Genomic DNA, 23,862 nt, shown 5'->3' on the forward strand with positions numbered 1-23,862 from the left:
TGTTGTCAAATAATAAATTCCTTGAAAAGTGTTGTATGGAAGGCACCCGTAGATACGGTTAGCCATGGAAAGTGAAAGTATGGTGGAAAAAGGAATAAACTTTATTTTCTGTTTGGGAACCGCATATGATATATCTAGCATGGAAAGTGTTGGGAACTCTATGTCGTTTTTGTTGGTGGGATGGATACCCCTCCCAAAATGTTTTTATCTCTAAGTTTTTCGCTTTGAGCTCTCGCACCCCTACAAATCCCTACTTCCCTCTGCGAAGGGCCTTTCTTTTACTTTATGAAATTTTTATTTTGAATTTGAGTCTCCATCTTCTCTTATAAAAGCACCAACTAGGAGGCAATATGACCGTACTTGAGTATTGGGTGTAGCTAATATTCGAGTGTGTTTCATGACAGGATCAATGGTTGAGCATGATGGGCTAGGGATAACTAAATTTAGCGTTGATATTTTGAAAGACATGGTTGCTTGTTGATATGCTTGAGTATTTAAATTATCATGTCAAAACTAGACTATTGCTTTGAATCACATAAAAGTCCAAATTTCCATGCTATAAAGAAAGAATATGATATGACATGTTAGGCAGCATTTCACATCAAAATTTTGTTTTTATCAATTCCCTACTCGAGGACGAGTAGGAGTTAAGCTTGGGGATGTTGATACGTCTCCAACATATCTATAATTTTTTATTGTTCCATGTTGTTATATTATCAATCTTGGATGTTTTATAATCATTTTATAGTCATTTTATATCATTTTTTGGTACTAACCTATTGACATAGTGCAAGTGCCAATTGTTGTTTTCTGCATGTTTTTTTACATCGCAGGAAATCAATATCAAACGGAGTCCAAACGCGGACAAAATTATTGTTCTGACCCTTTGTGCTAACAAAATCGAAATTCAACACAGTTTAGAAAATATTTTTGATTTTAACCTTTCTAGGTGACGCCAACATCCCTGGCATCTGGGTTGCAAGGGAGACGCCATGAACCCTGGCGTCTGGCCCCTCGCCCACAGGACCCGCCTGTCCGTTGACCTGCTGACGTGGCAAAGGGGCCAGATGCTAGGAACCCTAGCGTCTGGCCCTGGTAAGAGGATAACGGCGTGGGCCGGCCCACCCATCCCCATCTCATCTTCTCCTGGCGTTTGGGTCACGAACAGAGGGCTCTGTCTGTCGGCCCTCCTCTCCCTCACACCACCACCCCCCTGATCTACTCCATCCTCTGCTCAAACTTGTAGATCTGACCCCGCCAAGCATCTTTGAGGTATTCTCCCCCATTCCCTCCAATTTGTTTTGGTTTTACCCTCTCTTTTTGGATGCATTATTTCACATTAGGTGATGTTACATGAGTAGATGAATTCTTTGTTTTAGGAATATGTTTGTAGTTGTTAGATGATTATGTAGGTAGTGTAGTTGGTAGATGTTTGTAGTTGTCCACCAATAGACTTAGTTTGTGATTTTTTGAATTATAGATGATGTATGCATGTGCTACTAAATTAGGTATGTGTTGCATATATAGATGGCATAATATTTTTTTGAATTTGAGAAGACTACTTTGGCAAGCAAATATATTTAGAAAAAATATTATATGTGTGAAGTGGCATGACAATATAGTTGAATATATAGATGGCATAATATTTTTTGCAAAAGAGATGATGAAAGATGATGATTGTGTGTGACATGATTTGTTCAATAGATTGGTATGGGTACTCGTATATGATATGTATTTATTAGAATTGTCAATAGGAATGTTTTAAGAGATGTTGCATATGAAGAAATTTTGCATAACTTGGAGGAGCAAATTCTACTATTTGTAATTGTAGTTCATGTTGTGATTTGTTTGGTAGGATGGCGGATGATGATGGACCTTGGCATGACGGATTAATCGAGGAGTGGGATAAGGAACATCGTGCTCGTGCCATTGAGACCGGAAAGGTAAGAAGCAAGACTTATCAATTTTCGTTGTTTCTCATTTGTGTTCTTGTATTGATCAAAAAATAACTTTATTTACAACATGTAGTTGCTATGCGCATGAGGGGTCATTCCACTCATGACTTTCCTTACGACGCGCGGTACGAGCCGTACATTCAGAGATTGGGTCTTCTCCCATTCGTGTTGCAGTTTAAGCGACGCGCTCTGCCGGTGAACCACGCGGCGCTGACTGCACTTGTGGATCGTTGGAGGCCCGAGACTCACTCGTTCCACCTTCAATGTGGGGAGATGACGATGACCCTAGAGGACATGGCTATGATAAGCGGCCTTCCTATCAACGGACAAGCTGTTACGGTCGTGCCAGCACCGTTAATTGGCGAGAACGGACTGGCATTTTAATTGGTGTTCAGCCCAACGCTCCTCTGGCAGGTAAGGCCAATACCTCGAAAGTGAGGCATTCTTGGCTAAAACTAGTCAGAGGAGAGACCAATCCGTGCCCTGAGGGTGCCAATGACGTGGTTGTGCAGCAGTACGCGCGGGCCTATCTTTGGTATGTACTAACCAAGGTAGTCTTCTCAGATGCAACCGAGAACTCAGCCCTCTGGATGTTCCTGGAGCTACTCAATAACTGGGATACCCAGTATAGCTGGGGTTCGGCCGCACTAGCATATTTGTATCGTCAGGTAAGAGATATTTGCAACCATTTATCTTGCATTTGTCATGCGCCTCCATATCTAACATGTTTGTTTGATTGCAGCTTGACTTGGCGTGTCGCGGGAAGGAGATACATCCTCATTGGCTGGGTTTGTTTGGACCCTATCCGTGTGGATGTGGGAGCGGATCCCGGTTGGACGGCCCGATTTCAAGAACCCCAACATGCCAAACCCACGGGGTAATCATGACGGGGTGCATGGTGATGATCCATATCGGCGCCCTACGCTTGCGTACTATTGGGAACAAGTGACAGTGTACACAGGAAGCTCGCATGTGCGATACAAGTGCTATATGAACGAGCTGGACACCTTGACTGATGAGCAGGTATTGAGAAGTTCAATGAGACAAAATTTAGTCAAGAATGAAATTTGTATATAACAATGTATCTCTTTGTTTTGCAGGTCCATTGGTTGCCTTATGTGGATGATCGTGGCTTCTCTCTTAACGAGATGTGCACGCGTGATAGCCATCTTTGGCGGGCGAGGTGCCCAATGATATGCTTCTTCGCAGTTGAGTGGCACTTCGTAGACCGTGTGGCAAGACAATTTGGAAGAAGACAAGGTATTCCAATTGAGGAGATCAAGGAGGAAACGCTATCTCTGCATCAATGAGCAAGCATGTCCTTGAGTATGTAGTAGAGCATTGAATAAGTCTATGTTTGCTAATGCTTTGTACCGTGCATCATTTGTAGGTTCGATCGAAGGAACAATCAGGATATATCAGATTGGGCAAACAAACACCATGCGTGGATACAAATTTGGGATCAAAGAGACACGTTAGTGGAATCAGAGAATAGACCTCACAATCAGTTAGCATATCAGAAGTATCAAGTGTGGTATGCGGATCATTACTGGTTAAAGCTAAAGCCTGGTTGGACTCACGAGGAGTTGTCGGAGTTGGTGTCTGAAGACCCGGAGACTGTAGAAGGTTATCATACCTTCAACACGGCTGTGAGAGACACCAGAGGGGCTCACATTGACTATGCACCGATGCATGACGAAATGGTATTCTAATGAACCTATTCTAACATACTTGCATCATATTGTCTTCTTTCAAATACATAAGTTTGGTGTGTTCATGAATTGCAGGGCAGAGAGTTGCTTCTGTGCGTCAACGATGCCAATGTTGCACTGAGTCATCCACCTGGTGGTGGATTATCTGAGAGGACTCTTAGGAGCACGATGGAGGTGTGAGCAATATATTATAAAAGTTTCTTTTCGCGGATTAGTTATTTGCATCTCATATCATAGCATATTTTGTGTTGTCGCAGAATTTCAAGAAGCGGTTCCATAAGATGGCAGCTATGCTTTCTTGCCATGGTGCTCAGTCCAGTGACGTGTTTGCACCTGGTAGCCGCGCCGCCAGAGCTAATAGACGGCGTTATCTCCACAACGAAGAGGACATAGAGGAGGAGGTCCATGAAGAGGAGCCAGCACATCAAGAGGAGCCAACACATCAAGAGAACATAGAGGAGGAGGTCCATGAAGAACATGATTATGATGTTGATGCTCCAGAACCATCACAGGTTATACAACCGACACAAGGCAATGCTCGCTCTAGGAAAGGCAAAGCCATAGCTAAGACACCAGCCAAGAAAGGTAGAAAGAAGACATGGAACACACAATTCCATAGTCCGGAGTATCCTCATCAGCTTATGCCAACAAGAATGCAAAGATATAAGGCCAACATTGAGGCGGAGGAGGAGGCGTACAACAAAGAGTAGGAGGCTAGCGAAGAGGAGGAGCCTACACTTGCAACTATCATAAAGAGAGGAAGGAGGAAGTGAGCTAGAAAGGTCTTGTTTGGAAGTGTATGAACTTGGTGTTGTTTGTATGCATGAACTTGGTGTCGTGGTGAAAACTTTTTAGGTTGTCTTGAACTTGGTGTCTTCTTTGGCAGTGCATGAACTTGATGTCGTTTGTATGCATGAATTTGTCATGGTGAAAAATCTGTGAACTTGGTGTCGTTTGTATGCATGAATTTGTCATGGTGAAAAATCTGTGAAATGTTCATACATGTGCTATCTTCTATTTTGTATGAACCTGTGATATGAACGTATGAACTTGCTATGAACCTGTTGATACCTGTGTCAAACGGCAAGTTGAAAATCCTGTACAGCGAACCAGACGCCATGGTCCTTAGCGTCTGGTTTCAAGTCAGGGGACCAGACGCCACGCTTTCTGGCATCTGGGGGTCGACTGGAAGCAGAAGCAGAGTTCTAGACAGCAGAAGCAGGGCAGCCATACGCCAGGGTCCATGGCGTTTGGGGGTGCACTAGAGCAAACACATTGATTTGCTCTCTGGTTAGGTAACCAGACGCCAGGGATCGTGGCGTTTGGCCCTGGTGAAGTACTTTTTCATTTTGTTCATATTTTGTCCTAGCAAACACCCATAGTATCGAATGACAAACATAGTTATCACATAGATATTTTGTTCCAGCAAACACCCATAGTATCGAATGACAAACATTAGTGTTCACATAATAGAAAATGACAAACATAGTTATCACATAATCTCAAATTACACAAATAGTCTCGAATGACAAGTTCATCACATACAATGTCTCGAATGACATAAGTAGTTCATGACCACGATGGTCCACGATAGTTAAAATGACATGAACATCACATATAACTCGGTTTCCTGTAGCAATGCAAGTCAATAACCTTTTTCCATTCCCATTCTTGCAGCATTTCTTGAATCTTGCCATCATAAGTTATGTCAATCAATTTTCTTTCCCCGGGGCCATCTGACTGCTTCCTGCTGACGTAGTACACAAAATCGTCTTCCTTCAACCCTTGCTTCAACATGAATTTAGTCTTCAACCAATCAAAAGTGAGGTCCACTTCACTAACTTGCACAACACTTGGAGACAAGCCTTGGACATGAACAATAGGGCTAAGCACCCACTGAGTACCCTTAGCCATCTGCAACACACAAATCGCACTAAGTACCTAACCTACCCCTTGAGCATAACCATGAGGAAAAAAACTAGGGTTTGCACAAAACTATGATACATTAAACCAACCAAAAAATGGGGGTGGAGTTGATTTACCTTCTTGTTTGGAAATCCCAAAGATCCAACGGTGAAACCGGACCGACTCGTGAGAGATTTGAGGGGGGTTAGGGTGGTGGAGAGGGAGTGAGGGTGGCAGGGCTAGAGGTGAGAGTGAGTGGAGATGAATGGAATGAGAGGGGCAGAGGTGGAGATGAATGGATGAGAGGGATAGAGGTGGGCCCAAAGAATCTTATCCACTGGTAACAGGCCAAATGCCAGGGTCCTTGGCGTCTGGTTGACATGGCTTCTACGGCCAGACGCCAGGGTCTTTGGCGTATGGGTGTGCAAATTAGCAATATCAGAATGTGCTCTCTGGTTAGCACCTAGACGCCAAGGACCGTGGCGTCTGGTTGACGTGGCTTCTATGGCCAAACGTCAGGGTCTGTGGTGTCTGGGTGTGCATATCAGAATTTGCTCTCTAGTTAGCACCTAGACGCCAGTGTCCGTGGCGTCTGGTTAACGTGGCTTCTACGGCCAGACGCCAGGGTCTCTAGCGTCTGGGTGTGCAAATTAGCAATATCAGAATTTTCTCTCTGGTTAGCACCCAGACGCCAGCGTCCGTGGCGTATGGTTGACGTGGCTTCTACGGCCAGACGCCAGGGTCTATGACGTCTAGGTGTGCAAAATAGCAATATCCGAATTTTCTCTCTGGATATCACCCAGACGCTAGGGTCTGTGGCATCTGGCCCCCTGACTTCTTTTATTTTCAGGTTTTTGCTAAGCAACTTGTCTCAACCAAGAATCATACTAGTCTCAAACACAAATATGAACAAAGCATACAAGTCTCAACCCAAAATATGAAGAAAGCATACCAGTCTCGAATGACAAACATAGTTTGCACATAATCTCAATTACAAGTTCATCACACACGATGTCTCGAATGACATAAATAGTTCATGACCACACAAGGTCTCGAATGACAAGTTCATGGCCACACAAGGTCTCGAATGACAAGTTCATGCACTAAACAAAGTCTCGAAAGTCCATCATCGATGCCGGTGCCTTTTTCATTTGTCTGCTGAGTAGTACGGAGCCACTTTCCCTTCTTGTCATGTGCCTCGTCCTCCTCTTGTGCATCGCAAGCCCTTGCAAGTTTTCTTGCCCTCTCTTCTTGATGAGCCTCCTTCTCTTTGTGTGCCCTCTCTTCCTCACGCTTCTTGCACTTGTTCTTCTCCTTGTCATGATGCTCATGCTCCAATCCCCGTGCAAAGAACTCCTCGAACAGGCGCTGCCTCCGTAAGTAATCTCGATGTTGGTCCTCTTGGACATATTTTGGTACCTCATGATCTATCCAAGTGAAGTACTTGCAAAGTGGAGGAGGCGAATACATAAAAATCATGTTTTTTTAGTAATATGAGTTCAAACTTGTTGAGGTTTTTTGTATGTACACCTAACATACCGGTGGTAGGTCATATGCGTTAGTTGGCCTTCGACGATCATGTGCATAGTTGGGACACACGAAAAACCTTCTACCTTCTGTCCATGACTTCTTGCGGTCAGTGGACACCTTCAGCTTGCAAACATCACCACACCAACATGGTGGTGTGGGCATATCCTTCTCCTTCTCCTTGTCCAACCTGGCCTCCATCCACGTCTTCGGCCTGTCCTCTTGGTCCGCACATGACGGCCTCGTCCTGGAACCGGATGAAGCCATGCCTACAAAAAGAACAATTGTTAGCACAAGACACAAAGAGAGTAAATGTGTAAATACAGTAAATCAATAAATTCTAGGAATTGTATGAACAAATAATATACCATTATTATTAGATCAACCATCTAGATTAAGCAAATAACCGAAGGCCGATCCATTATCAACCATTCCTCTACGACCACCACCACCTCTAGCACTTGTGCTTCCTCTACGACCACCACCACCTCTAGCACTTGTGCTTCCACTCCGACCACCACCACCTCTAGCACTTGTGCTTGCTCGACCACCACCTCTAGCACTTGTACTCCCTCTACGAACACTAGCACCTCTAGCACTTGTGCTCCCTCTACGACCACCACCACCTATGTCACTTGTGCTTCCTCGACCAGCACCACCATCACCTCTTCCACCTCCTTCACCATTGGTGCCACCTCCACGACTTGTCTTTCCTCTACGTCTAGTGCTAGGAATGCCATCCTTCGACATTTTCCTTTTCTTGCATGTACGCTCATTGTGTCGCCCTTCATCGCACACCCCACAATTGATAGTGTCAGGAGCCTCCATGAAATGACCGCTACCAAATTGTTTTATGCCAGTGTATCCAGCCAAGTCATCCATATCACCCATGAACCTCTTAGTTCTCCTTCTACCCTTGGTCTCCACCTTCAGAAGAGGGTCTAGCTTAATACGAGGGCCATGGTACTCAGGCCACTGTGATTGGTCCAAGAAAGGGTGAAATCTTGGCACCCATGTCAACCTAGTAGCTTCCACATGGAACTCTTGCATCCGGACGGTTTTTCCATCACAAACATGTATGTTTCTCGCCTTCGCCGCCATTATCAAATGCAAGCATGGCCAATGATACTTACTAGGCCTCTCGCACTGGCACCACCGAGTCTTCAGACGCACCTCAAATGCAGCACCACCATATTGAAAACCGTCTCGTGTTGTGCCACCTGGCTCATCAATTTGATAGATCATTTCAATTCTGTCGAATATGATAACTTGTTGCCGTGAAGACTTGCTTGCTTGTAACTGCAACCATTCATCAACCTTTTCCGGATAATCCATTTTTTCACCTATCCATTTTGCAGTCTCTTCAGAATGCCTCTGAAAGTACTCATTAAGCTTGAAGAAGGTGTACTGCACTATTGCAGTCACCGGCAATGCACGAGCACCCTTCAGCAGATTGTTGAAACATTCTACCAGATTTCTCGTCATGTCGCCATATCGCCTACCACCATCGTCATGAGCGTGTGCCCACTTGTGCTTCTCGCTTAAATTCCTAGTTAAGAACTCTTTTCCCCCTTCGTTCACCGCTGCAAAGAGTTTGTTGTACCGAGCATCGAAACCTTCGGTGGTGAAGGCCACACATACATGGGTAAGGTCTTTGCTGAGCTCCTTGCTCTTACATGCCCGGTAAAAGTTGGCCACAAAATGCCTCATGCACCATCTGTGGTGAAGCTTTGGAAATCCTGGAATAACAATGTCCATTGCCTCGAGTATGCCATGGTGCCGGTCCGATATGATGCATACCTCCCTAGCCCCAATCACCTTGTGCCTAACATGACCCATGAACTACTCCCAGTTGTCTTGGTGCTCGGAAGGCACCAAAGCAAATGCAACTAGGAACACGATGTCGTTTGATGAGTGCGCCATTGCTACCATTAGTGTGCCCTTGTATCTACCGGTCAAGAACATGCCATTGATACGTCTCCAACGTATCTATAATTTTTGATTGCTCCATGCTATATTATCTACTGTTTTGGATGTTTATGGGCTTTATTACACACTTTTATACTCCCTCCGTTCCTTGATATAAGGTGTATAGATTTTTTAGAAAAAACCCAAAATATAAGGTGTATTGCGTTGCACCACTCATTTGTATAATTTGTTTAGGAATTTTATTACATTTTCATACATTAAGAAAGCTCCTCTATTTTCTCATGCCAATTAGTCGGGTGTAATCTCGCCCAAAACTTGTGAAATTTTTCCTCCACGTGTGTTCTTTAATTTCCATGCCAAAAACTATACACCCTATATTTAGGAACGGAGGGAGTATCATTTTTGGGACTAACCTATTAACCCAGAGCCCAGTGCCAGTTTCTGTTTTTACCTTGTTTTAGGGTTTCGAAGAAAAGGAAAATCAAACTGAGTCCAATTGACCCGAAACTTCACGAAACTCATTTTTGGAAGGAAAGAAGCCCAGAAGACTTGGAGACTACGTAAGGGAAGCTTCGAGGGAGCCACGAGGTATGGGGCGCGCCCACCCCCCTAGGGCGTGCCCTCCACCCTCGTGGGCCCCTCGTGGCTCCCCTGACGTACTTCTTCCGCCTATATATCTCCATATACCCTAAAAACATCCGAGAACACAATAGATCAGGAGTTCCGCCGCCAGAAGCCTCTGTACCCACCGAAAGCCAATCTAGACCCATTCAGGCACCCTGCCGGAGGGGGCAATCCCTATCCGGTGGCCATCTTCATCATCCCGGTGCTCTCCATGACGAGGAGGGAGTAGTTCTCCCTCGGGGATGAGGGTATGTACCAGTAGCTATGTGTTTGAACTCTCTCTCTCTCGTGTTCTTGATTTGGCACGATCTTGATGTATCGCGAGCTTTGCTATTATAGTTGGATCTTACGTTTCTCCTCCCCCTCTACTCTCTTGTAATGAATTGAGTTTTCCCCTTGAAGTAATCTTATCGGATTGAGTCTTTAAATATTTGAGAACACTTGATGTATGTCTTGCCGTGCGTATCTGTGGTGACAATGGGATACCACGTGATTCACTTGATGTATGTTTTGGTGATCAACTTGCGGGTTCCACCCATGAACCTATGCATAGGGGTTGGCACACATTTTCGTCGTGATTCTTCGGTAGAAACTTTGGGGCACTCTTTGAGGTTCTATGTGTTGAATAGATGAATCTGAGATTATGTGATGCCTATCGTATAATCATACCCACGGATACTTGAGGTGACATTGGAGTATCTAGGTGACATTAGGGTTTTGGTTGATTTGTGTCTTAAGGTGTTATTCTAGTACAAACTCTAGGGCTGTTTGTGACACTTATAGAAATAGCCCAACGGATTGATTGGAAAGAATAACTTTGAGGTGGTTTTGTACCCTACCATAATCTCTTCGTTCGTTCTCCACTATTAGTGACTTTGGAGTGACTCTTTGTTGCATGTTGAGGGATAGTTATGTGATCCAATTATGCTATTATTGTTGAGGGAACTTACACTAGCGAAAGTATGAACCGTAGGCCTTATTTCCATGCATTGCAATACCGTTTACGCTCACTTTTATCATTAGTTTCCTTGCTGTTTTTATAATTTCAGATTACAAAAACCTTTATCTACTATCCATATACCACTTGTATCACCATCTCTTCGCCGAACTAGTGCACCTATACAATTTACCATTGTATTGGGTGTGTTGGGGACACAAGAGACTCTTTGTTATTTGGTTGCAGGGTTACTTGAGACAGACCATCTTCATCCTACGCCTCCTATGGATTGATAAATCTTAGGTCATCCACTTGAGGGAAATTTGCTACTGTCCTACAAACCTCTGCACTTGGAGGCCCAACAACGTCTAGAAGAAGAAGGTTGTGTAGTAGACATCAAGCTCTTTTCTAGCGCCGTTGCCGGGGAGGTTAGCGCTTGAAGGTATATCTTTAGATCTTGCAATCGAATCTTTTAGTTTCTTGTTTTATCACTAGTTTAGTTTATAAAAGAAAACTATAAAAAATAGAATTGAGTTTGTCTCATACTCTTCATCTTTTTAATATCTTTCGTAAGTATGATGGAAAGGAAAATTGTGCTCAAGTGCTAGAAGAAGAAATCTATAAAATGTTTGGCACTAAATCTTTGAATGATGAGCATGATTGCAATGTTGTTAGTATGAATTCTTTGAATATCCATGATACTAATGATGATTGCACTAGTTATGATGTCTCCTATAAACATGTCAATTTTTGTGGAGTACATTGGGTTTGTACGAACACACCAAATAGGGAAGATAGATATTGCAAGAGGCATAAGTACTTAGAAACTAAATTGTTGCAAGAAAGGCTAGATGAATGTGCTGAAAATTTAAATTATATTGGCCATACTTGTGAGCTTTGTAATGAACATGATCATTTCAATACCCAATGCAAATTGTTTCATGATCGTATCGTGTCCAAAAATTGTGATGACTTGATTTCCCTTGCACATCATAATGAACTTAGTTTGCTTATGAGTTACGAAGAAATGAAATGTATAACTAATTATCTTCCAGAATTTTCCCATTATAAACTTCTTGGATTTGATCTAGAGGAAATTTATATGTATTGTGCGGTGAATTGTATTGAAAATCCTTATATTGCCAACTACATAAAGAAAAGAAAACAAATAGAATATGAAGAGAATACTAATGAAAGGGAAGAGGCTTCCCAATACCCTCCTATTATTTCTTATGATGAATCAGGTAACGAGGAGGAGCCTCCTATTCAACCAATCTCATTAATAAGGAGCTCCAAAAAGAGTATTGAACCCACACATGATGTGGTGAAGAAGAAGAAAAGAAAGAGGAAGAGAGGTAAAAAGATATCTCTCTCAAATAATGCCGCTCCTATTACTATTGTGCCTCATGAAAATATAATTGTGGAAGATAATGATACTTCTTATGATCTTGAAAATCTTTTTGGCACTTGCTTGGAAGAATATGATAATTGCTATACTATTGGTGCTATCCATACTATTAATGATGAGAGTGATTATGCTTATAATATGAAAAGGCCCAATCTTGGGGTGCTATGTTTGATAAAGATGGTGTTTTTGAGAATATATTTGCTGCAATTAATGTTTGTCCCAAGCTTGGGGAAGCTATGATTAATGAAGATGATATTTTTAGTCTCCCAAGTTTTGATATGCAAATTTATAATGAGGATGGCATGCCTCCTACTTATGATGATTATTGTGATGATACTTATGATATAAAAAGTAGTGATTATATTTCTAAAACTTGTCATGATTATGGTTACCCCTTCTCTGAACATTACTCTTTTAATGTGGAAACAATTTATAGTATTTGAGTTCCTTATGATGCTCCCACTATTATTCATGAGAAGAAATTTGCTTATGTGGAGAGTAATAAAAATTCTATGCTTGTAGATCATGAAAAGAATGCTTTAGGTGCTGGTTATATTGTTTAATTCATTCATGATGCTACTGAAAATTATTATGAGGGAGGAACATATGCTTGTAGGAATTGCAATAATATCAAGTTTCCTCTCTATGTGCTTAAAATTTTGAAGTTATGCTTGTTTTACCTTCCTATGCAAGTTGATTCTTGTTCCCATAAGTTGTTTGCTCAAAAAATCCCTATGAATAGGAAGTATGTTAGACTTAAATGTGCTAGTCATATTATTCATGATGCTCTCTTTATGTTTCAATTCTTATCTTTTATGTGAGCGTCGTTGAAATCATCATGCCTAGCTAGGGGCGTTAAACGATAGCGCTTGTTGGGAGGCAACCCAATTTTATTTTAGTTCCTTGCTTTTTGTTCCTGTTTAGTAATAAATAATTCATCTAGCCTCTGTTCAGATGTGGTTCTATGCTTTTAGTTAGTGTTTTTGCCAAGTAGAACCTTTGGGAAGACTTGGGGAAAGTCTTGTTGATCATGCTGTAAAAAAACAGAAACTTTAGCGCTCACGAGAATTGCTGCCATTTTTTATTCGAGAGTGCTATTTAGTTAATTATTTTTGCAGATGATTAATCGATAAATTCCTCAGGTCCATCAATTTATTTGAGAATTTTATGGGTTCCAGAAGTATACGTTTGATTCAGATTACTACAGACTGTTCTGTTTTTGACAGATTCTGTTTTCATTGTGTTGTTTACTTATTTTGATGAATCTATGGCTAGTAAAATAGTTTATAAACCATAGAGAAGTTGGAATAAAGTAGGTTTAACACCAATATAAATAAATAATGAGTTCATTACAGTAACTTGAAGTGGTCTTTTGTTTTCTTTCGCTAATGGAGCTCACGAGTTTTCTGTTAAGTTTTGTGTTGTGAAGTTTTCAAGTTTTGGGTAAAGATTCGATGGACTATGGAATAAGGAGTGGCAAGAGACTAATCTTGGGGATGCCCAAGGAACCCCAAGGTAATATTCAAGGACAAACAAGATCCTAAGCTTGGGGATGCCCCAGAAGGCATCCCCTCTTTCGTCTTCGTTCATCGGTAACTTTACTTGGAGCTATATTTTTATTTACCACATGATATGTGTTTTTCTTGGAGCGTCATGTCATTTTCTTTAGCTTTGCTTGCTGTTTGAATAAAATACCAAGATCTGAAAGTATTAAATGTTAGAGAGTCTTCACATAGTTGCATAATTATTCGACTACTCGTTGATCATCACTTATATCTTTCGGAGTAGTTTGTCGTTGCTCTAGTGCTTCACTTATATCCTTTTAGAGCACGGTGGTGGTTTTATTTTGTAGAAATAGATGAACTCTCATGCTTCACTTAGATTATTTTGAGAGTCTTAAATAGCATGGTACTTTGCTTAAAATCCTAATATGCTAGGTATCCAAGATTAGTAAAATTTTCTTATGAGTGTTTTGAATACTAAGAGAAGCTTGATGCTTGATGATTGTTTTGAGATATGGAGGTAATAATATAAAAGTCGTGCTAGTTGAGTAGTTGTGAATTTGAGAAATACTTGTGTTGAAGTCTGTGATTCCTGTAGCATGCACGTATGGTGAACCGTTATGTGATGAAGTCGGAGCATGATTTATTTATTGATTGTCCTCCTTATGAGTGGTGGTCGGGGACGAGCGATGGTCTTTTCCTACCAATCTATCCCCCTAGGAGCATGCATGTAGTACTTTGTTTTGATAACTAATATATTTTTGCAATAAGTATGTGAGTTCTTTATGACTAATGTTGAGTCCATGGATTATACGCACTCTCACCCTTCCACCATTGCTAGCCTCTCTAGTACCGCGCAACTTTCGCCGGTACCATAAACCCACCATATACCTTCCTCAAAACAGCCACCATACCTACCTATTATGGCATTTCCATAGCCATTCCGAGATATATTGTCATGCAACTTTCCATTGTTCCGTTTATTATTACACACTCCATCATTGTCATATTGCATATCCCGGTACACTGCCGGAGGCATTCATATAGAGTCATATTTTGTTCTAAGTATGGAGTTGTAATTGTTGAGTTGTAAGAAAAATAAAAGTGTGATGATCATCATTATTAGAGCATTGTCCCAGTGAGGAAAGTATGATGGAGACTATGATTCCCCCACAAGTCGGGATGAGACTCCGGACGAAAAATAAATAAAAGAGGCAAAAGAAGCCCAAATAAAAAAGGGAGAAAGAAAAGAGGCCATATAAAAAAAGAAGGACCAAATAAAAAAATAAAAATGAGAGAAAAGAGAGAAGGGGCAATGCTGCTATCCTTTTACCACACTTGTGCTTCAAAGTAGCACCATGATCTTCATGATAGAGAGTCTCCTATGTTGTCACTTTCATATAGTAGTGGGAAATTTTCATTATAGAACTTGGCTTGTATATTCCAATGATGGGCTTCCTCAAAATGCCCAAGGTCTTCGTGAGCAAGCGAGTTGGATACACACCCACTAGTTTCTTTTGTTGAGCTTTCATACACTTATAGCTCTAGTGCATCCGTTGCATGGCAATCCCTACTCGCTCACATTGATATCTATTGATGGGCATCTCCATAGCCCGTTGATACGCCTAGTTGATGTGAGACTATCTTCTCCCTTTTTGTCTTCTCCACAACCACCCTTCTATTCCACCTATAGTGTTATATCCATGGCTCACGTTCATATATTGCGTGAAGATTGAAAAAGTTTGAGAACATCAAAAGTATGAAACAATTGATTGGCTTGTCATCGGGGTTGTGCATGATTTAAATATTTTGTGTGGTGAAGATGGAGCATAGCCAGACTATATGATTTTGTAGGGATAACTTTCTTTGGCCATGTTATTTTGAGAAGACATAATTGCTCAGTTAGTATGCTTGAAGTATTATTATTTTTATGTCAATATGAACTTTTGTCTTGAATCTTATGGATCTGAATATTCATACCACAATTAAGAAGAATTACATTGAAATTATGCCAAGTAGCACTCCACATCAAAAATTCTGTTTTTATCATTTACCTACTCGAGGACGAGCAGGAATTAAGCTTGGGGATGCTGATATGTCTCCAACGTATCTATAATTTTTGATTGCTCCATGCTATATTATCTACTGTTTTGGATGTTTATGGGCTTTATTATACACTTTTATATCATTTTTGGGACTAACCTATTAACCCAGAGCCCAGTGCCAGTTTCTGTTTTTACCTTGTTTTAGGGTTTTGAAGAAAAGGAAAATCAAACGGAGTCCAATTGGCCCGAAACTTCACGGAACTCATTTTTGGAAGGAAAGAAGCCCAGAAGACTTGGAGACTACGTAAGGGAAGCTTCGAGGGAGCCACGAGGTTGGGGGGCGCGCCCACCCCCCTAGGGCGCGCCCTCCACCCTCGTGGGCCCCTTGTGGCTCCCCTGACGTACTTCTTCCGCCTATATATCTCCATATACCCTAAAAACATCCGAGAACACAATAGATCGGGAGTTCCACCGCCAGAAGCCTCCATAGCCACCGAGAGCCAATCTAGACCCATTTCGGCACCCTGCCGGAGGGGGCAATCCCTCTCCGGTGGCCATCTTCATCATCCCGGTGCTCTCCATGACGAGGAGGGAGTAGTTCTCCCTCGGGGCTGAGGGTATGTACTAGTAGCTATGTGTTTGATCTCTCTCTCTCGTGTTCTTGATTTGGCACGATCTTGATGTATCGCGAGCTTTGATATTATAGTTGGATCTTATGTTTCTCCTCCCCCTCTACTCTCTTGTAATGAATTGAGTTTTCCCCTTGAAGTAATCTTATCGGATTGAGTCTTTAAAGATTTGACAACACTTGATGTATGTCTTGCCATGCATATCTGTGGTGACAATGGGATACCACGTGATTCACTTGATGTATGTTTTGGTGATCAACTTGCGGGTTCCACCCATGAACCTATGCATAGGGGTTGGCACACGTTTTCGGCGTGATTCTCCGGTAGAAACTTTGGGGCATTCTTTGAGGTTCTATGTGTTGGTTGAATAGATGAATCTGAGATTGTGTGATGCCTATCGTATAATCATACCCACGGATACTTGAGGTGACATTGGAGTATCTAGGTGACATTAGGGTTTTGGTTGATTTGTGCCTTAAGGTGTTATTCTAGTACGAACTCTAAGGCTATTTGTGACACTTATAGGAATAGCCCAACGGATTGATTGGAAAGAATAACTTTGAGGTGGTTTCGTACCCTACCATAATCTCTTCGTTCGTTCTCCGCTATTAGTGACTTTGGAGTGACTCTTTGTTGCATGTCGAGGGATAGTTATGTGATCTAATTATGCTATTATTGTTGAGGGAACTTACACTAGCGAAAGTATGAACCCTAGGCCTTATTTCCACGCATTGCAATACCGTTTACGCTCACTTTTATCATTAGTTACCTTGCTGTTTTTATAATTTTAGATTACAAAAACCTTTATCTACTATCCATATACCACTTGTATCACCATCTCTTCGCCGAACTAGTGCACCTATACAATTTACCATTATATTGGGTGTGTTGGGGACACAAGAGACTCTTTGTTATTTGGTTGCAGGGTTGCTTGAGAGATACCATCTTCATCCTACGCCTCCTACGGATTGATAAACCTTAGGTCATCCACTTGAGGGAAATTTGCTACTGTCCTACAAACCTCTGCACTTGGAGGCCCAACAACGTCTACAAGAAGAAGGTTGTGTAGTAGACATCAGCCATCTATAGACAAGACCGGACGACAATGCTCAAACGCCTCCACACATTGTCCATAACTCCAGAAGGCATGGTGGAACACTCCCTCGTGATCCTTGACCACATGAAACATGCCCAGGTTCTTATGTGCAATCGCGCCCAACAACCTCGGGAGCTAGTTGTATGCTTCTTCATAACCACCATACAACATCCTAATAGCATTTGCCTTTGCCTTCCATGCCTTCCCATACTTGACTTCATAACCAAATTGTTTTTTCACCGTCCGCATGAGAAACCTCACTTTCACAGTGGGATCAAAGCCTATGTCTTTCATCCATTTGTATCCGAGGTAATCAGATGTGAGTTTACGGTGTGTCGTTCGAAGTCGTTTAGATGGCGGTTTGCACCTATGAGTGGAAACACAACTTCTTAACACCCATTCTTCAGTTTATTTAAGCTTTCTAGCACAAACCTTCCATGGGCATCCTTCTTGCTCGCACTTCATGGTGTAACGCAACTTCATGTCGGAGTGCTTAGCATAAATTTTCCTATGGTTCCGAATGGCATAGTCAGACAACCAAAACTTCAGCATAGGCAAGCTCAGAAACTTCACTCCTTTCTTCAAATAAGCATTCTCGTCCTCCTTCTCCACCCTTGGTTCTCTTGGATCCGGGCATGGTGTTGGCTCAATCGCCGTCATTCTCATTCCACTGTCAACAACAGCTTTATGGGCAAGACTGAGATCTTTAAACAAGTGAGTTATTTTTTCTAAGCCTGTCAGCTCAAAGTGGATTTGGTTTTCCTCCTTTGTGAATCCATCCTCGTCCAACTCTTCCCCCGGACCTTCATCATCCGAGTCATACGCATATTGATGCCTAAAAGGCAACTCACGATCCATGTCCTTTTGCGCTATGTACGCATCCAAGTCACCAACATCATAACCATGAAACCCTTCTTCTTGCTCTTCGTCGTCATCATGATAATATTCATCCTCTTGAATTACTTTGTCACTAGCAATCACCTCAACTTCATTTGCTTGTCTAGTTGGTGGTTGGCTAGAAGCATTGGGGGCATACAACTCAACCTCATTTGCTTCACTAGATGGTAAACGGGGACGTGGTTGGCGATAAGCATTGGGGGCATCAACCACAACCCTATGATCAACAAGTGGCACCATTGTCCTCTCGCTCATGTCATCCATTGGGGAAGAGACATGCCGGTTCAAACCAATTGTAACCCGATGAGATTCAACCTTGGTGGCAAACAATTCAAGTGACTTGTCTTCCGATTGGGTAACTTTTTCCTTGTATACATCCCAATGCAAATCTAAGGTGATAGGCATACTTTTCAAGCAAGATTTGGCTCCAACTCCAACACCATACCTTCCTATTAACTTAACATCAACATTGGTGTCCATCCACTTTAATACATGTCTTACTTTTGCAACAACATCATCATAGCTAGGGCTTGTATCAAAAACCAATGGTTCCTCACCCATGTCGGCATTGTTACTCAAAAATGCCTCCTTGTCCATGTAATGAACATTGATAAGTCTCTCCATCTAAAAACAACATGAATGCATTTAAGCATCAATGAGAATTGGTGTTTATCCAAAAACATTTCATTATATACAAATCATATCAACACTAAATTATTCCTACTACACACTAAGCAAAGTTGACCCTAAACACTAACTAACCCTAACCCCCAATCTTTCTACTCAAGAAGCAAATATTACTACCACACACCATGTATATTACTATATTACCAAAGTTAACCAAGACATTCACACTACAATATGGGAGAAAACATGAAGCAGGGTTCCACCAACAAGTATAAAATGCAACCAAAATAACAAGATTTAACCAAAAAATTGGGTGATTTGGGGGAGATTACCAAGAGCAACAAAGTGATGGAAAGATCCACCTACGGGATGCACCTTTTGGAGAGGATTTGAGGGGGAGCTTGAGGGGTGGGAGAGAGTGTGAGAGCTCCAAGTGTTCTTCAAGCTCGGGTTGGTTGATTGGGGAAAGTGTGTGGGGTGGGTCCCACACACTCTCATCTGGGGTTATCCAGTTACCGGGGCCAGACGCCAGGGTTCCTGGCGTTTGGCCCCTTTGCCACATCAGCAGGTCAACGGGCAGGCGGGCAGTGCGGGCCAGGGTCCAGACGCCAGGATGCCTGGCGTCTGCTTCGCAACCGAGACGCCATGGATGTTGGCATCACCCAAAGAGGTCAGAATCGAAAAAAAATTGAACCGATGTCAAATCTCGATTTTGTTAGCCCTTTAGGTCAGAACAGTAATTTTGTCCTCCAAACGCAATGAAACTTTGTGGAGATTTTTTGGACTAGAAGGAACATAATGGGCCCTGGCTGCGCCTGGGGGTGCTCCGAGGAGAGCACAACCCACCAGGGCACGTCAGGAGGCCCAGGCGCGCCCTGGTGGGTTGTGCCCACCTCGGGTGCCCCTCGGACCGTCTCTTTGCTCTATAAATACCCCAATATTCCCAAAACCCTAGGGGAGTGGACAAAATATTGATCCAGCCGCCGCAGAGTCCAGAACCACCAGATCCAATCTAGACACCATCTCGGATGGGGTTCACCACCTCCATTGGTGCCTCTCCAATGATGCGTGAGTAGTTCTTTGTAGACCTTCGGGTCCGTAGTTAGTAGCTAGATGGCTTCCTCTCTCTCTCTCTCTCTCTCTCTCTCTTGATTCTCAATACAATGGTCTCTTGGAGATCCATATGATGTAACTCTTTTGCGATGTGTTTGTTGGATCGATGAACTTTGAGTTTATGATCAGAACTATCTTTTTATATCCATGAAAGTATTTGAGTTTCTTTGATCTCTTTTATGCATGATTGCTTATAGCCTCGTATTTCTTCTACGATATTTTGGTTTTGTTTGGCCAACTTGATCTATTTATCTTTCAATGGGAAGAGGTGCTTTGTAGTGGGTTTGATCTTACAGTGCTTGATCCCAGTGACAAAAGGGGAAGTAACACATATGTATCATTGTTACTAAGGATAAAATGGTGGGGTCTATCTCTACATAGATAGATCTTTTCTACATCATGTCATCGTTCTTATTGCATTACTCCATTTCTCCATGAACTTAATACACTAGATGCATGCTAGATAGCGGTCGATGTGTGGAGTAATAGTAGTAGATGCAGGAAGGAGTCGGTCTACTAATCTTGGACGTGATACCTATATAATGACCATTGCCTGGATATCGTCATGAGTATTTGAAGTTCTATCAATTTCCCAACAGTAATTTGTTCACCCACCGTTTGCTATTTTTCTCGAGAGAAGCCACTAGTGAAACTATGGCCCCCGGGTCTCTTTCTCATATATTTGCCTTTGCGATCTACAATTCCTTTGCCATTTATTTTAAGATTTATTAAACCAAAAATACAAAAATACCTTTCTGCAGTTTATTCTTATTTATTTTATTTGGCGTTCGATCTATCAATCTACTACAATTTTATCTCACGTCTGTTTGCCTATCTTGAGGCGCCGTACCCGGAAGGGGTTGAGAACCCATTTAACACGTCGGGTTGCGAGGACTTGTTATCTATGTGCAGGGGCTGTTTACGTTGTGTTGCTTGGTTCTCCTACTTGTTCGATAACCTTGGTTTCATATCTGAGGGAAATACCTACCGTCGTTGTGCTGCATCATCCTTTCCTCTTTGTGGAAATACCGACGTAGCTTCAAGCGACACCAGCACCTGATTCAAAGGTGTTCGCGTCTGATTCTGTCTATGTGCCGGTAGTGCTCGTTGAGCAAACTCCTGCTGCTGCTGCCGCCGCTGCATCAAGGTAGCAACAACAAAGGCAAAGAAGGATGGTAGGTCGAACAACATGAAGTGGCAGTCGTTCATGTCCACGTTCGTGCTGAACAAGATGTGTGAGATCATTTCAAGTGGAGTTAAGACTGACAAGGGCTTCAAGGAGGTGCACTTGAACACCGTTGCGAAGAAGGTGTTCGAGTTCTGTGGGAAGGAGGTGTCCGCCACCCAGGTGTACAACCACCTGAGGAAGTGGAGAGGTCGATGGATCCAAGTGTCCAAGCTGAGAGACCTTAGCGGTGCCTCATGGGATGAGAACACTTTCTCCATAGCTCTAGAGGCAGAGCACTACGCCGGCCATGTCGCGGTTAGCTCACAATCCTCTTCCTTTTCATATTGTCCACCATTGCCTACTCCTAATCGTAACTACAACACTTGTGTTTCATTCTTAGGACCACCCATAGGACGTTGAGTTCCTCAACACACCCATACAGAAGTACAACCAGATGCAACACATCTTCTCCTTCGGGCTGGCAACTGGAAAGCATGTCATGGGCTCGGGGGAGCCCCTTGGTTCTTCCATGCCAAACTTCCCTGGGACCCCGGACGCCGAGGTCCTTGATGGCCCTGACAAGCCCTTTGACCCTGTCCATGATAGGAAGAGGAAGAGAGGAGGCCTAATGGAGGAGGAGATCAATGTCTTTTGCAGCATGACTGAGGCGGTGAAGGAGGTGGCAACATCCATCAGGGAGTGCAAGCCCCTCGATGTCCACCCTGACCTGTATGGCGCTGTCATGACCCAGGGTGGCTTCAGCGACGAGGCTCTCATGGCAGCTCTCAGCCACCTGCTTGACACCAAGGCCCAGGGTGCTGGGTTTGTTGCCATGGCAGACACTCACAGGGTGTTGTGGCTCAGGAGCTGGCTGGGAAAGCACTACTACTAGAGTAGTGCTGCCTGTGAGCGTGCATGATCCCCGACGGTGATGGCAATGGTGGTGGCGACGACGACGACGATGACGATGATGACGTACATGTTGTGTAGCTAGGGCTGGAAAACTATTTGATGGTCTGTATATTTTGGTGAGGTGGTATATACTAACTCCTCACGATGATGGTGAACTTATGGTGGTAGGACGACACCCTCTTTTGGATGTGGTGGTAGGATAACACCATGGTAGTGCTAGGTAGAACTTGCTATGTCGTATGATCATGCATGCTTTACTTCTTCTCTTCTGCTCCATTATTGTTTGTGTGCTACTTTGCTTGCTACTTGTGTGCTCCATTGATTTGCTGCTTCAACTCTTGCTCTTGTGCATTGCTAGGGAAAGTGGTATGCCGTGTTCATCGGTAAGGTTTCAGTGGTTTACAGTTCATGGGAAGAAACCAGTGCACAAAGTGGCATTGTATAGCAACAGCAGCCATAGAGGGTTCAATACTAGGCAGGCAACAGAACAAGCTTACTCCAACTGGGTGCAAAAGCACGGAGGCAGCAGTGTTGACAGTAGCAAAGTTGGAGGTGTCAAAATGTGAGGTGCTAAGGTGGATCGTCAGTTTGGGCTGAAACTAAAGAACTTCATCATCTTCGCCTAGTGGAAAGGTTGAAGCTGAAGAACTTTGGGACGATATGCGAGCATGATTTTTGTGGGCTTATAACTAGGCACCGCGGGCCGCCCGTGTCCACCTGCAGCCTGACGCCGTCGCCAAGTCGGCTTCTACCTGCCACCTACCATCCCGTTTCGCTGTAGTCGCTACCTCGGCCGATGCATCCTCGACGTCGGGAGACGACATGAAAGCCGGGGTGGACATGGTTCTACATGGCTCCGACGGACAAAAACCCGCGACTGCGGTGAGACCACCATCGGGAGGGTAAGCAGGTGCATCCAAGTAGTATTATTTAGATTATGGTTTGTGTTATATGGTGGCGGTTAATAGTGTTGCATAGGTAATCTTCGACTTCCATTTTCGGGATCACTGGCGGGCTTCCTCCTCTGGTTTCTAAATGTAATTTTCTCAATCTGATCTCTGCAACCCGTTGGGATCATTCAGATTACCAAACAGAAGTATGAGTGTTACTTGTTTTTTAGGTGTCTTGTAATCAAAGAATTGCTGAGAAAGATCATTCAGATGAATCTAATTAAGATCTTTTGTATCCATCGCTGCTCAGGATTTTCTTTACATAAAAAAGGCATACTATGTGTGTGCGTGCGTGTGTGGTGTGAACGTTTGTTGGATTTTATTATTTTGGTGGTTTGCTTTATTTAAAACTACTAGATGATGCCCCACACGTTGTTGCGGGAATATTTTGCAATATTTCAATGAGGTTTTTGGTTACAGAAACATCAATATTTGAAATAATTGTTTTTGAAAGTATAAGAATTTGATGTAAATAGCATAATAGAATGGAATTTTACATGTATACTTGGTTGCATGATGAAGTGGATTTTTAATATGCATAGTTGCATGTTGAGGTGGGCCTTTTTCTATGCATGTTGAATGATGAGGTGGCATGCTTACATGTTGAGAGAAATATGTTAGTAGGGGCTATCTATTTAGATATAGCATAGAAGATACAGAGGCTAGCCAACTCGCATGGAGAAGGCTCCCTCGATCGCTTCCTTCGATGGCCGTCCGATCTGCCTTCTGGCGCGTCTGAACCGTCGGATCTTCACCTGCAGTCAAACCTAATTTTACCTCACGGTCGTTTTCGTAGTCCAATGACAAGTGGGCTCATGTCGGGTGCTCGTTGGCTGGGTTGGCCCTTTCCGCGTGCAGAAGGATTTGCCCCAATCAGCTCAGGCGCTCCGCACCCAATCACCCGCGTCTCGCGGCTCTCGACCCAC

The sequence above is a fragment of the Triticum urartu genome, chromosome 3, assembly GCF_003073215.2.
Source record: "Triticum urartu cultivar G1812 chromosome 3, Tu2.1, whole genome shotgun sequence".
NCBI classification, from domain to species: domain Eukaryota; kingdom Viridiplantae; phylum Streptophyta; class Magnoliopsida; order Poales; family Poaceae; genus Triticum; species Triticum urartu.